We start from the raw sequence: 14,390 nt of genomic DNA on the forward strand, positions 1-14,390 counted from the left end.
GCAACCAACATATTAGCAAACATCATTGATCAGTGACCCTGCATTCCTGTTCTGCAAAGATAACAGAACAATAAACTGTAGGAGCTGATATAAGAGGTAAATAACAACCATTCGACCACTTGCAAATAGCAATTTAACCTACAAGAAGAGTCAACATTTCAGACTCTTGACCAACAAGAAAGAAACACAGAAATTAAAAATTCAACATATAGGTAACAGTCTATTCCTCCTGGCTTACTGAAAATAGACATCTGGTTAATTAAGATGAAAAGCTTTGTCTTCACATCCCAAAAACTTGGATCTGTATCTCTTATTCCTTTCCACGACAGCGCAGATTAACCTGCTATTTACTTATTTCTTTCAATTATATTGTGTGTCTGCAACAGCTTTTAAACTTTGTCAGGGTGTGTGTGCACGCAACCGCAACAGATGAGCACTACTGTGCATGTTCGTTACTTATAGTTTTAATAAGATAAGACCCTATTTGCGCTTTCAATTCCTTCCAACATTTTTCTCCCTAAGATTCTATGTCAAGACCTAGATAATGGTGTGACCTTAAAAGGAGCTTCATGATGCCTTAATTGTACTTAGATTCAGGAGGGGGAAAAGACATTCCAAAATGAGGTTTCCACATATGCTGGTGCTTTATTAACTCTTGTTTCGTCCAGTATTTGATATAGCATATATTATAACTTAGGTGCTCCTGAGTCAAGATCGGAAGACGTGTACAGCCCTGACTACATATTGTCGACAATTAGGGCATTCACTCATACGCATGCCGCACTTTGTGCAGGTCACCATGTGACCACATTCTAGAAGTACACAGTCGATGGGGGAGTCCATGCAGACCTTGCATAAGGTTTTCATCAGCGGCAGGGCTGCACTTGCCTTCTTCTCCCATGGTAGCTTTCTGTTGATCTTTTTGGTCAGGATAAAATCTGGTTTCTCGTTCCATTAATTCCCACTTTCCACAGGAACCCTTGTAATTTACAAAGTTTCTGCCTTAAATCTCCTTCAGCTGACGCAAAGACAAAGATTCAATGTTGTTCAGGCTGCTGATATCAGAGAGCCAGGCTCTCCTTCATACAGGAATGAGCAGCTCTTCTGAGTCCGTGGACTTGTCCTCATCTTCAGGCGGGTCATTTGTCACTACTTGCGGTTGGTCTTCTGCTGTTGAAGATAACTTTTGGTTTTGTATTCGAGTGTCTTGATTTGTCTGCATTTCCATTGAACCAGTCATTTAGCTGTTTTGATTGGATGGAAATGATGGAATATTCGTCACGTCTGGATAGGAAGCAGGCCTTAGAGTCAATACAAGCTGCACCAGGTCTTCTTTCTCCCGGCACAAGTCTGTGGGTACATATCTCATCGATAAATAGTCCTGAAGATCCTTTACTTTGAGTTTGAGTAACTCCTCTTGGGTGAAAGAAGTGGAGTGCATCCTCCGGCACAGCTAACAAAGGTCGTTGTGTAACTGTGCTACACACGTGGTGCAGAAGTTATTCCTACAATCCAATCACGGGATTTTGTGACTGGTGCTTTGCATCTTGGTACCACAAGCTGCACAGGTAGTTTCTGACACTGGAGGAGATATTTTCATTGGGGCGATTTTTTTTGTTTTTATTTATTTTACTCATTTATATAGCGCCATTAATTCCAAATGCAGAACTAGTTACAGCAAGCAGCCCACATAATCACACCTGAGTAGATGCCAGGGGCACAGGAGCCGTCACTGCCCCTGCCCGGAACGCTACCACTCACACATCCATACGGGTCCCAGCAGCGGCATGTTCCGACCACAAGCTGACTATTCCCTCCCTATATATGTTACCAAAAATTCATAAAAATGCAACAACCTCTCCTGGAAGACTTATTATTCAGGAAACAGGCTTCCTGAACACATCAGCAGGTTTATAAGTTGGACAATTGTAGAATTTTGTTATTAAAGAGGTTTTCCACTACTAGGACAACCCCTTCTCAATGTAAATGTTTGCCGATGTTAAAATTAGAACACTTATGCTTACTCCCAGTGCCGGTACTGTTCCAACGATGCCAGCACTTGACTTCCTGGGGCTCATGTGAGGTTGTTAAGTCACGTGAGCCCTGTACCCCTTCAGCACTGGCTCCACTGTCCCACCATTTGTACAATCAGTTGTGCTCTAAATGTTTCATACCCTAGAAGAATTTTTGCTTTCTTGGCCTTTTTTCAGAGAATATGAATGATAACATCAAAACTTTTTCTCCACTCATTGTTAGTGGTTGGGTGGAGCCATTTATTGTCAATCTACTATGTTTTCTCTTTTTAAATCACAATGACAACCCAAAACATCCTGATCAAAAGTTCACATACCCTGGTGATTTAGTCCTGATAACATGCACAGAAGTTGACACAAATGGGTTTGAATGGCTACTAAAGGTAACATCCTCACCTGTGACCTCTTTGCTTGTAATCAGGGTGTGTGTGCTTAAAAGCTTAGTGAGTTTCTGGGATCCAGACATACCCTTGCATCTTTCATCCAGCCACTAACTTGTCTGGACTGTGAGTCATAGGGAAAGCAAAAGAATTGTCAACGGATCTATGGGAAAAGGTAGTTTAACTGTATAAAACAGGAAAGGGATACAAAAAGATATCCAAGGAATTAATAATGTCAGTCAGCAGTGTTCAAACTGTAATTAACACATGTAAAATCAGGGGCTGGGTAAAAACAAAACCACGGTCAGGTAGATCAGCAAAAATGTCGCCCACAACTGTCAGGAAAATTGTTCATGATGCAAAGAAAAACACACAAATAACATCAGCTGAAATACAGGACTTTCGGAAAATTAGCGATGTGGCTGTTTCAAGATGCACAACAAAGGAGGCACTTGAAGAAAAATGGGCTGCATGGTTGAGTCGCCAGAAAAAAGCCATTACTGCACAAGTGCCACAAAGTATCTTGCCTACAATACTTAAAACAGCACAGAGACAAGCCTCAAAACTTTTGGAACAAGGCAATTTGGAGCGCTCAGACCAAAATTGAACTTTTTGGCCACAACCATAAACGTTACATTTGGAGATAGGTCAACAAGGCCTATGATGAAAGGAACACCATTCCTACTGTAAAGCAGGGAGGTGGATCGCTGATGTTTTGGGGATGTGTGAGCTACAAAGGCACAGTAAATTTGGTCAAAGTTGAAGGAAAGATGAAAGCAGCACGTTATCAGTAAATATTGGAAGCAAATTTGCACTCATCAGCCCAGAAGCTGCGATGGGACGTACTTGGATGCTCCAACATGACAACGATCCAAAATACAAGGCCAAATTGACCTGTCATTGGCTACAGCAGAATAAAGTGAAGGTTCTGGAGTGACCATCTCAGTTTCCTGACCTCAGTTTCATTGATCCACTCTGGAGAGATCTCAAACGCACAGTTCCTGCTGGACAGCCCAGGAATTTACATGAACTGGAGGCTTTTTGCCAAGAAGAGTGGGCAGCTTTATCATTTGAGAAAATGAAGAACCTCATCCACAACTACCACAAAAGACTTCAAGCTGACATTGATGTTAGAGAAGGCAATACATGTAATTAAGATATGGGGTATGTGAACTTTTGATCAGGGTCATTTGGATGTTTTGGGTTGTCATTATGATTTAAAAAGAGAAACCACAGTAGTTTGACAATAAATGACTTCACCCAACCACTTACCATGAGTGGAGAAAAAGTTTTAGTGTTATCATTCATATTCTCTGAAAAAAGGCCAAAAAAGCAAAAATTCTGCGGGGTATGTAAACTTTTGAGCATAACAGTGTAGAACATCGTCAGGACGTCAGAGCTGCGACTATTCTCTGACTTCCTCTCTTGATGTTTGATTTGCTCAAAGGCGAAGACAGTGAAGCTGACACTGATTAAATGCAAGGGCTCAAATAACATAACAATGTGACATGAGCCCAGGAAATGCTATTATAGGTGAGTAATAAGTGTTTTTTTTAACTGGGGTAAACATTCAGTTAGGGAAGGAATTGTCCGAGTAGTGGACAACCCATTTAAATTACCATCATATATTCATGATATCACTGATTTTCTCCAAATGACCAACAGCATAAGTAAAGAACATAATTGCTTGTTGGTTGTCTGCGATATTGAATCATTGTACACACATATCAAACATGATGTTGTCTTCATGTTGATAAACATTTTTTGAGCGATAGCAATTTTGGACTGCAGTTTTCTAAATGCATTATTGGGGAACTGCATTCTACATTAAATGGAAATAACCAAAACTACTGTTGGTCATACAAATGTGTAAGAAGCAATGTCCGCCGCACTCTCAAAAATTAATTTTCCAAGGTGATTATCTTCAGAATAATTTTATTTAATAGTGTATATACATTAAAGCAAGGTGCATCAGATGAAAAGGCGACAAAAAGTAATAATAATGTTTCGACCCATCCCGGGTCTTTGTCGAAGGTGCAGAATATCTAAAATCTAATATATAAAGCTGAATGTGAGTGTGTATGTGTGTGTGTGTATGTTCGGGATTGGCATCTGAACCGTCGCAGCTACAGCCACAAAATTTTGCACAGTCACACGTCTGGACCCCGAGAGCGTCATAGGCTATGTTGTGAGGTGAAATTTTAACCCCGCGCTTTCCAATTCACTAAACAATTTTGCCCCTATCTACATAATGGGGAAAAAGTGAAAGCAAAAGTGTTGGAGGCGTCGCAGCTACAGCCACAAAATTTTGCACAGTCACACGTCTGGACCCCGAGAGCGTCATAGGCTATGTTGTGAGGCGAAATTTTAACCCCGCGCTTTCCAATTCACCAAACAATTTTGCCCCTATCTACATGATGGGGAAAAAGTGAAAGGAAAAGTGTTGGAGGCAAATTGACAGCTGCCAGATGTGAACAAAGGGGACTTAAAGAATGGGAGCGATGGCGCCAAAGAGTATATACTGTACAGTTGCTAAGGTGGGGCCCCGACATGGGATACTCATCACACATGGGGACATGAACACAGACACACAAAATGCGCCACATACTACCACGTGCTTGAACACATATACCACCCTCAGCACACATTTCACCACACATACACCAACCTCGCCACATAAAAGTCGAAACACAAAAGCCGCCGCTCAAAACTCGCCACGCATAATACTCGCCACATGCAAAACTAGGCTCACGCAAAACTCGCCACACGTGCAAAACTCACCTCATGGGAAAACTCGCTACACGCAAAACTTGCACCCGCGGAAAAATTGCCACATGCACAAAAGTTGCAACACATGCAAAAGTTGCCTCACACAAAACTTGCACATACTCAAAAGGCACCACACATAAAACTCGCCACGTGCAAAACTCGCCATGCGCAAAACTTGCTGCACACAACTTGCTACACTAACCTGTCACATGCAACTCGACACACAAAAAGTTGCTACACGCATGTCGCCACACAAAACTCATCTCACAAAAGTCGCTACATGCATGTCGCCACACGCAACTCAACACACACAACTTGACACACGAAACTCGCCCTAAAACACACACAAGTCTGGTATTATCCTTCAAAAAATAAAAATCTGATTAATAAGCAGACAAACTACAAGAGCAACAAATGTACCATATAGGAAATACGGCAGCTGTCAGTCACATAACCTGTCTATTATGTGTATGTGTGAGCTAATATATACTGCCAGGGGGAGGGCTTCCTGTTGGCTGGGGATTTATCAAGCTGTCAATTTAGCTTGCAAATACTGAGGTAAAAATACTGACCAAATAACGTGTGAACGAGGTCTAATACAGGAGGCGATGACACAAAGGTATATACTATATACAGGGGAGATGAGACACACATATATACTATATACAGGGGAGATGACACAGGTATATACTATATACAGGAGGAGATGACACACGTATATACTATATACAGGAGGAGATGAGATACAGGTATATACTATAAACAGGAGGAGATGACACACACATATACACTATATACAGGGGAGATGACACATAGGCATATACTATATACAGGGGAGATGACATACAGGTACATACTATTTACAGGGGAGATGACATACAGGTATATACTATATATAGGAGATGACATACAGGTATATACTATATACAGGGGAGATGACACAGCAGGTATATACTATATACAGGGGAGATGACATACAGGTATATACTATATACAGGAGATGACATACAGGTGTATACTATATACAGGGGAGATGACACAGCAGGTATATACTATATACAGGGGAGATGACATACAGGTATATACTATATACAGGAGATGACATACAGGTGTATACTATATACAGGGGAGATGACACAGCAGGTATATACTATATACAGGGGAGATGACATACAGGTATATACTATATACAGGAGATGACATACAGGTGTATACTATATATAAGGGAGATGACAAACATGTATATACTGAGGTGAAAATGAGAGGTGTGAGGTGAAAATGAAAAGGTGTGAGTGCAAAATGAGAGGAGTGAGGGAAAATAGTGGAGTGATCGGAAAATGACAGATGTGAGGTCGAAATGACAAGTCTTAGGGGGGAATGAGAGGAGTGAGGGGGAAAATAAGAGGAGTGAGGGGAAAATGAGAGGCGTGAGGGAGAAAATGAGAGATGTGAGAGGGAAAATGAAAGATGTGATGGGGAAAATGAGAGGCGTGATGGGAAGTGAGGTGGTATAACTAAACACAGATATTTACTATGCCCAGGCAACGCCGGGCTCTTCAGCTAGTATAAAATAAAAATACAAATACCAAATAATACAGTATATATAGTGTATTTTAAAAAAATGAAAACAGAGTAATAATATAAACAATAACGCCATACATACAGTATATAACAAGTAATTTTGGTGAATTTAATACAGAGACCAGCAGAATAGACATAAAAGTATATGACTGTATACATATATACATGGTCATAAGAGAAATTACACAAAATGTAATAAAGTAGATATAGCTTTCTCAAGGGTAGGAAGCACAAAAAATTGTACAGACATATAGTCCGTACTCATATTATGAAAATACATGCAATTGGATAGGTATCATTTTTCAGCATCATATATCATATGTTATGAAAATACATGCAATTGGATAGGTATCATTTTTCAGCATCATATATAGTAGCATATACAGTGGGTATGGAAAGTATTCAGACCCCTTTAAATTTTCCACTCTTTGTTTCATTGCAGCCATTTAGCAAATTCAAAAAAGTTAATTTTTTCACATTAATGTACATTCTGCACCCCATCTTGACTGAAAAAAAAACAGAAATGTAGACATTTTTTCAAATTTAATAAAAAAGAAAAACTGAAATATCACACGGTCATAAGTATTCAGACCCTATATTCAGACACTCATATTTAAGTCACATGCTGTCTATTTCCTTGTGATCCTCCTTGAGATGGTTCTACTCCTTCATTGGAGTACAGTTGTGTTTAATTAAACTGGAAGGACTTGATTTGGAAAGGCACACACCTGTCTATATAAGATCTCACAGCTTACAGTGCATGTCAGACCAAATGAGAATCATGAGGTCAAAGGAACTGGCGAAGGAGCTCATAGACAGGATTGTAACAAGGCACAGATCTGGCAAAGGTTACAAAAGAATTTCTGCAGTACTCAAGGTTCCTAAGAGCAAAGTGGCCTCCATAATCCTTAAATGGAAGAAGTTTGGAACCATCAGAAGTCTTCCTAGACGTTGCTGTCCAGCCAAACTGAGCAATTGTGGGAGAAGAGCTTTGGTGAGAGAGGTAATGAAGAACCCCAAGATCACTGTGGCTGAGCAGATATGCAGATATATGCCAGATATGCAGTAGGAGATGGGAGAAAGTTCCACAAAGTCAACTATCACTGCAGCCCTCCACCAGTTGGGCCTTTATGGCAGAGTGGACTGACGGAAGCTTCTCCTCAGTGCAAGTCACATGAAAGCCCGCATAGAGTTTGATAAAAAAACATATGAAGGACTCCCAGACTATGAGAAATAAGATTCTCTAGTCTGATGAGACGAAGATAGACATTTTTGGTGATAATTCTAAGCGGTATGTGTGGAGAAAACCAGGCACTGCTCAACATCTGCCCAATACAATCCCAACAGTGAAACATGGTGGTGGCAGCATGATGCTATGGGGGTGTTTTTCAGCTGCAGGGACAGGACTATTGGTTGTCATTGAAGGAAACATGAATGCGGCCAAGTACAGAGATATCCTGGATGAAAACCTCTTCCAGAGTGCTCTGGACCTCAGACTTGGCCAAAGGTTCCCCTTCCAACAAGACAATGGCCCTAAGTACACAACTAAAATAACAATGGAGTGGCTTCAGAACAACTCTGTGACCATTCTTGACTAGCCCAGCCAAAGCCCTTACCTAAACCCAGGTGAGCATCTCTGGAGAGACCTGAAAATGGTTGTCCACCAACGTTCACCATCCAACCTGACGGAGCTGGAGAAGATCTGCAAGGAAAAATGGCAGAGGATCTCCAAATCCAGGTGTGAAAAACTTGTTGCATCATTCCCAAGAAGACTCATGGCTGTACTAGCTCAAAAGGTTGCTTCTACTCAGTACTGAGCAAAGGGTCTGGATACTTATGACCATGTGATATTTCAGTTTCTCTTTTTTAATAAATTTGCAAAAAGTTCTACATTTTCTCTTTTTTAGTCAAGATGGGGTGCAGAGTGTACATTAATGAGAAAATAAGTATATGAACTTTTTTGAATTTACCAAATGGCTGCAATAAAACAAAGAGTAAAAAAATTTAAAGGGGTCTGAATACTTTCCGTACCCACTGTAGAAATTGTAGCAATTGGCATGTCCCTAGAAGGGGCATATACAAACTAGAAATTATATGAACTAAATAGAGTGAGAGTGGGCATCTCAATGAGTGTATCAGTAGGCATAATCAAACTAGGACGTGTATGAGCTAAAGAGCTCATACACGACCTCGTTTGTATATGCCTACTGCTAGGCCCATTTTTTCCCGCTGGAGTGGTGTTTAAATGTAAGCCACATGCACCCGTTCATATACTCACCTTTCGGTGGCTTCACCGTTTACTGGTGCTGCTCCAGTCCTGCGTGCCATCTTGTGCGGCAACTTTTGATCTTCTGGAAGTCAGATGTTACGTCACAAGCTCTCCATACAAGTCTATGAGAGCCAGAACGAGGCTCTTCTAGACTTGTATTGAAAAACTGTAATAAACAAAAAAAAATGGGGCAAAAAGTATATAAGCTCCGCAATAAGGAAAATAGCAAAAAACAAAGAAGAAATGGACACTAGAGCTACTAAATAACTGAAAAATTTACTGACAAAGTTCTCAAAAATTATATTCAAATAAATAACAATCATATATAAAAAGGACGCAATGAAAAGGGAAAAGACAGCAACCTAGTACCACACACAGGTGAAAATTATAGCAGGATTATTATACCAGCCACTTCATATTGCATTTGAGATTATACATGTAGCAGAGTAGATAATGTCAGATTAGTATCTTTCAGTGGGTAATACAATACCGCATGTAGGCTAAAGGTCCAAAGTACCATACCGAAACAATGTATAACCATAGATACTGGGAATATATGTAAAGTGCCTATAAGTTTCACAATAATAAATCAATCCCTCACTGAGGGTACACAATAAAAATAGCAATTCCCATATATGGTAATTAAATGCAATATCTCTATACTTTAATTAATCTTCTTATAATCACATATGTGCATAGGCAAAGAGATATAGCGGCTAAAGTAACAAACTAAATCGTTATAGTGAGTGGCCAATGCATATACACATAGACAATAGCATCGCTTAAGAAGTCAGCAGTCACATGCACATAGAGAAAATCAGACCCGATGTAGTGGGGAGAGAAAATGAACCAACATGGTATATGGACCAACCTGCTCCAGGACGTGGGTAAAGAAGAGCGCGTTTCGCACCAATGGCTTCCTCAAGGAGGGGGGGGGGGGGTGCGTTCCCAAATGCAATATGAAGTGGCTGGTATAATAATCCTCTTATAATTGAGGTTGTGGTTATGTTCAGTAATAGCTAATCACATTCAAACTCATGTTAAACAGTAGTCAGTACACAGTTGACATCATATGCATTGATTCTGCTTATCCCCATATAAAGTTTAGCTGCTCTAGTAGTTTACAATACAGCAAAAGAATTTCATTTTTGAAAGTTATCAGTTAGGAGAGAGATACGGAAAAACATCCTAGCCATGGAACACTGTGAAGATGGTCATCAAGAAGTGATTTTTTTTTTTTAATCAGATAAATTTTTATTAAGGAAAAAAATGATATAACATATGACATCAAGCTATCATTCACATATAATCATATATTTTATGAACAAAACTCCCCCCCCTTTCCCCACTATCCACCCCTCCCTTTCGAGACCCCCTTAGTGCCTTCCTCAATTCCCATCCGATATTCCTTCCCCAAGCCAAATACAATTGTATAGTATGAACATCATCTATAACATTATCAAGAAGTGATTTAAGTTTGGCACTACCGTGACGTTACCCAGAACTGGACGTCCCTCATTAAAAGAACTGCAGGAATTTCTGACAAGTAATAATTGAGTACAGCATGTGACAACAATTTCCTGTACTCTTTATACATCTGGCCTGAGGTGTAGGGTGGCAAGATGGAAGCCTTTCTTCCAAAGAAAAACATTTAAGTCCATGTTTTCCGATAAACTTAATCAAGACTGCAAGTGGGAAACTGTGTTGTGGACTGATGAGACCAAGGTTGATTTTTTTTGTGATAATTCCAGTTAGCACTGTTTATCATTAAAAGAAAAACATACCCACAGTGAAGCATGGAAGAAGCAGCAATAAACTTCAGGCTGGTTTAGGGCTTTATTCAGGGTGGAGGGAATTATGAACAGTTCCAAAATATGAGTCAATTTTACAACAGACTTCAGTTGACCCTTTCACGCTCCGGCCAATTTCCGTTATTTTGTTTTCCATTTTTCCTTCCCTTCTTCCAAAAGCTATAACCTTTTTATTTATTTTATTTTAGGTTTTCACATAACCTTGTAAGGGCTTACTTTTGTAGGAAGAGTAGCAGTTTTGAATAACACCCTTTTATCATGTGATGTATTGTAAAACCGGCAAAAAATTCAAAGTGTGTTGAAATTGCAAAAAAGTACAATTACACAATTTTTTTTTTAATTACCATGTTCACTGCACAGTAAAACTGACCTGGCAATATGATTCTCCTGGTCAGTGTGATTATGCAAATACCAACCATGTATAGTTTTTTTATTTTTAAGTGGTGAAAAAAAATCTGGCAATTTGAAGAAAAAAGGTTTCTTGTGGCACTATAGTCCAAGACCCGTAACGTTTTAAATTTTCAGCATATGGGGCTGTGTGAGGGCTTTTTTTTGCGCCCCAATACATGATGCTTTAATCACCTCATATTGCATTTGATTGAAATATTGCATTGGCCAAAAAAAAAAAACAATTCTAGCATTTGTTTTTTTTCCCCATTATACTGTCTACTGATTGGAGTAATGACTGTATATTTTGATAGGGTTTTGTCTGTGAAATGGCAACAATGTAAATTTGCTTCTACACATTGCGCTTATGCCATCTTTTTCTCCTATTCATTTCTTTGATTTTGCTGTAGTTTGGTGTACTCTGTACAAATGGGTGTGTCTCCCCCTTTTTTGAGCAGGCATTTCATCTATAACTTCCTGGTGTCTGAAAAGTCTGGCCTGTATCCTGCTCTGCCCTTATTTACATTGAGGTCGGCTGACACAAGGTAAGGTTTTAATACTAGCGACAGCATAGGATCGTCCCAATCGGGTACACCTTGTTGCGGATGGCTTTTATGCTTTTTTTTTTAATCAAAATCGTGTTAGCTCAGTACCCTATGTTTTTTCCTTGTACTACTACTATACTATGAATTGCGTTACTTACTTTAGGATATTTGCTTATTTTGTTTTTTTTGGGGGGGGTTGTCCAAAAAGACTGAATGTTGTCATAAATTCAATGGTTACTTCAACAAAGTTTTAGTTAAGTGTGTGCATATTTATGCAACAACATTAACAAAATTCTCATTGGGGTCTGTTACAAACCCCCAAATATAACAGAAACCATGGAAAGTCTACTTCTAAAGCAGATAGATGAAGCTGCAACCCATAATGAGGTCCTGGTTATGGGGGACTTTAACTACCCGGATATTAACTGGGAAACAGAAACCTGTGAAACCCATAAAGGCAACAGGTTTCTGCTAATAACCAAGAAAAATTATCTTTCACAATTGGTGCAGAATCCAACCAGAGGAGCAGCACTTTTAGACCTAATACTATCTAATAGACCTGACAGAATAACAAATCTGCAGGTGGTCGGGCATCTAGGAAATAGCGACCACAATATTGTACAGTTTCACCTGTATTTCACTAGGGGGACTTGTCAGGGAGTCACAAAAACACTGAACTTTAGGAAGGCAAAGTTTGACCAGCTTAGAGATGCCCTTAATCTGGTAGACTGGGACAATATCCTCAGAAATAAGAATACAGATAATAAATGGGAAATGTTTAAGAACATCCTAAATAGGCAGTGTAAGCGGTTTATACCTTGTGGGAATAAAAGGACTAGAAATAGGAAAAACCCAATGTGGCTAAACAAAGAAGTAAGACAGACAATTAACAGTAAAAAGAAAGCATTTGCACTACTAAAGCAGGATGGCACCATTGAAGCTCTAAAAAACTATAGGGAGAAAAATACTTTATCTAAAAAACTAATTAAAGCTGCCAAAAAGGAAACAGAGAAGCACATTGCTAAGGAGAGTAAAACTAATCCCAAACTGTTCTTCAACTATATCAACAGTAAAAGAATAAAAACTGAAAATGTAGGCTAGGCACCTTAAAAAATAGTGAGGAAAGAATGGTTGTAGATGACGAGGAAAAAGCTAACATATTAAACACCTTCTTCTCCACGGTATTCACGGTGGAAAATGAAATGCTAGGTGAAATCCCAAGAAACAATGAAAACCCTATATTAAGGGTCACCAATCTAACCCAAGAAGAGGTGCGAAACCGGCTAAATAAGATTAAAATAGACAAATCTCCGGGTCCGGATGGCATACACCCACGAGTACTAAGAGAACTAAGTAATGTAATAGATAAACCATTATTTCTTATTTTTAGGGACTCTATAGCGACAGGGTCTGTTCCGCAGGACTGGCGCATAGCAAATGTGGTGCCAATATTCAAAAAGGGCTCTAAAAGTCAACCTGGAAATTATAGGCCAGTAAGTCTAACCTCTATTGTTGGTAAAATATTTGAAGGGTTTCTGAGGGATGTTATTCTGGATTATCTCAATGAGAATAACTGTTTAACTCCATATCAGCATGGGTTTATGAGAAATCGCTCCTGTCAAACCAATCTAATCAGTTTTTATGAAGAGGTAAACTATAGGCTGGACCACGGTGAGTCATTGGACGTGGTATATCTCGATTTTTCCAAAGCGTTTGATACCGTGCCGCACAAGAGGTTGGTACACAAAATGAGAATGCTTGGTCTGGGGGAAAATGTGTGTAAATGGGTTAGTAACTGGCTTAGTGATAGAAAGCAGAGGGTGGTTATAAATGGTATAATCTCTAACTGGGTTGCTGTGACCAGTGGGGTACCACAGGGGTCAGTATTGGGACCTGTTCTCTTCAACATATTCATTAATGATCTGGTAGAAGGTTTACACAGTAAAATATCGATATTTGCAGATGATACAAAACTATGTAAAGCAGTTAATACAAGAGAAGATAGTATTCTGCTACAGATGGATCTGGATAAGTTGGAAACTTGGGCTGAAAGGTGGCAGATGAGGTTTAACAATGATAAATGTAAGGTTATACACATGGGAAGAAGGAATCAATATCACCATTACACACTGAATGGGAAACCACTGGGTAAATCTGACAGGGAGAAGGACTTGGGGATCCTAGTTAATGATAAACTTACCTGGAGCAGCCAGTGCCAGGCAGCAGCTGCCAAGGCAAACAGGATCATGGGGTGCATTAAAAGAGGTCTGGATACACATGATGAGAGCATTATACTGCCTCTGTACAAATCCCTAGTTAGACCGCACATGGAGTACTGTGTCCAGTTTTGGGCACCGGTGCTCAGGAAGGATATAATGGAACTAGAGAGAGTACAAAGGAGGGCAACAAAATTAATAAAGGGGATGGGAGAACTACAATACCCAGATAGATTAGCAAAATTAGGATTATTTAGTCTAGAAAAAAGACGACTGAGGGGCGATCTAATAACCATGTATAAGTATATAAGGGGACAATACAAATATCTCGCTGAGGATCTGTTTATACCAAGGAAGGTGATGGGCACAAGGGGGCATTCTTTGCGTCTGGAGGAGAGA

The 14,390-nt window shown here is 39.6% G+C and overlaps 1 pseudogene; it reads right to left on the bottom strand.

Annotated features, from left to right (window-relative positions):
- Positions 1–690: 690 nt before the first annotated feature.
- On the bottom strand, positions 691–1,510 carry LOC138673974 (E3 ubiquitin-protein ligase rififylin pseudogene; annotated as a pseudogene).
- Positions 1,511–14,390: the final 12,880 nt, after the last annotated feature.

Source organism: Ranitomeya imitator, chromosome 4 (assembly GCF_032444005.1).
Source record: "Ranitomeya imitator isolate aRanImi1 chromosome 4, aRanImi1.pri, whole genome shotgun sequence".
NCBI lineage: Eukaryota > Metazoa > Chordata > Amphibia > Anura > Dendrobatidae > Ranitomeya > Ranitomeya imitator.